The sequence below is a fragment of the Vombatus ursinus genome, unplaced genomic scaffold, assembly GCF_900497805.2.
Source record: "Vombatus ursinus unplaced genomic scaffold, bare-nosed wombat genome assembly UNPS02014818.1, whole genome shotgun sequence".
Classification (NCBI taxonomy): Eukaryota; Metazoa; Chordata; class Mammalia; order Diprotodontia; family Vombatidae; genus Vombatus; species Vombatus ursinus.
This window is the reverse complement of record NW_020954596.1, coordinates 68266622-68268880: the sequence shown is the minus strand read 5'-3', so window position 1 is coordinate 68268880 and position 2259 is coordinate 68266622.

Below are 2259 nucleotides of genomic sequence, written 5' to 3'. Positions count from 1 at the left end.
GTGAGTTAAATTGCATGCTTTTTCATTCATCCTACAACATCTGGCTGGTGTTACCTTCAGAGGAAGTTCCCTTGGAAGAGACAAAGGGACTGGGGATAAGGGAGACAAGGAAAAAGAACATCAGATAAGCCCTAATGTCTTCTACTCCAATACCTCTTTTTCTATCTTATTAGGGCTACTTGGGGCTTCTTTTTTTTTTTTTGGTGAGGCAATTGGGGTTAGTGACTTACTCAGGGTCACACAGCTAGTAAGTGTCATGTGTCTGAGACTGGATTTGAACTCATGTCCTCCTGACTGCAAGGCCAGAGCTCTATCCACTGTGCCACCTAGCTGCCCCTACTTGGGGCTTCTTCTACCTGAGACCTGTAGAACCAATGTCCCTGGGAATGCCCCAGGTCTTTCATATAAAATACAGTTCAACCCTAATAAAAGCTGCCATTTGTACAGACCCTTTAAAAAAATTAAGAAATTAGGAAGGAGGCTATTTTTTCAGTAGTCAAGGGGAATTTTTCCCACTTATAGCACTATGTATCACCTACAGGTTCTTCTAGGGTAAAGACTTGACTGTAAAAATAAGAGGCAGCTTTCAAATATTGCTTTCTGAGGGGAAATAAAAGATTAAATAGTGAAATTCAATGGTTTTCTTTATTATCACTTACAATAAGCATAATTATATTTATTAGACCATTAGTTCTAAAACAGGTAGTCTTTTTTTAGAATTAACACAAAGAAACAATCCCTTGAAATTTCTAGCATATGACCAGGGATATCAACTAATAAAGTAATGCAATAATCCACACAAAAAGTGAAGAGGCCCTGAACTGAGTGGCTGTGGTATGACTCGAAAGAATGTGTCAGATATGAGAGACATTTGGATGTAAAATCAACAAGATTTGGTACCTTGCAAAGATCTTCTATGAATATGTATAGAAGAATTTGGAAAGATAATACACAAAAGGAGTTAGCACAGATAGGTTATGATCAGCACTGCTCATACTGAAAAATTACAAGAATAAATAAGTAAATAAGATGTATATCATATTGATCTTCAATCCAGTAAAGAAATTATGCTAGAGTTCTCAGTTATTAAGTAACCACAAAAGGCACAGATTTTCATAAAATATAAACTTTTCCTTTGCTTGGAATGCTAAAAATGCTCCAGGTCAGGGAGCAACTTAAATTTTCCCTCCTCTTTCCCAGACAAGGCAAGTCAGGGGCAGCTAGATATCATAGCAGCCCTGGATTCAGGGATATATGAATTCAAATCCAACCTCAGATAGTTATTAGTTGTGTGATTCCAGACAAGTAACTTAACTTCTGCTTGCTTTGGTTTACTCATCTATGAAATGGAGATAAGAGCACCTTAGCATAGTGCTTGGCACATAATTGGCACTACAAAAATGCTTTTTTCCCTTCCTTCTCCTAAGCTTTGCCTTCCATTCCCTTTCTCTCATTCCATGGCATAGAACATGTGACAACTAAACACATAATCAATGATTATTCAGAGTGAAGTGAGTGGAGTCAGGAGAATAATATATGACAATGAAATAATATTGTCAAAGCAATCAAATTTGAAAGACTTAGGATCTCTGAAAAGTGTAATGACCAGCCACTACCTCTTACCTCAAAGAATTCATGAAAAAAATATGCTATCTACCTTCCTGATAGTGGGGTGAAAGATACAGTTCAGATTTTTTTTTAAATGACCAAAGTGGAATGGGGCAGCTAGATGGTGTGAGGGACTGTCTGATGTTGGCTACTGCCAAGTGGAGATTGTGGCAAGATGGGGTAGGAACTGGGTATTAGGAAGTAACCGGAGCTCACGTTCCCGAGGCAGGGGCTGTGCTAGGCGGAGTTGTGGTGAACTGGGATGGGCTGGATATGGAGAAGTAACCAGAGCTCACGCTCCTGAGGCAGTGGGCAGTGCTATGTGGAGCTGTAATAAGCTGGGGAAGGAACAGAATACAAGGAAGTAGCTGGAGCATGTGCTCCTGAGGCAGGGGGCTGTGCCACGTGGGAGTGGGACGGCAGAGAACGAGTTCCTTTGTCTAGCCCCCTCCCTAAGTGCAACGTCAACCCCAGACACCTCCTTCCTGTGTCCTTCCTGACTTCCTGGGTCACGTACCTTCCCTTTGTGTAGCACTGACCCCAGACGCCTCCTCCCGGTATCTGGGCCTGACTTCCTAGGTCACGTGCTCTCTCTTTGTCTATGCACTAATCCCAGACGCCTCCTTCCTGTATCCGGTCCTAGCCTCCTGC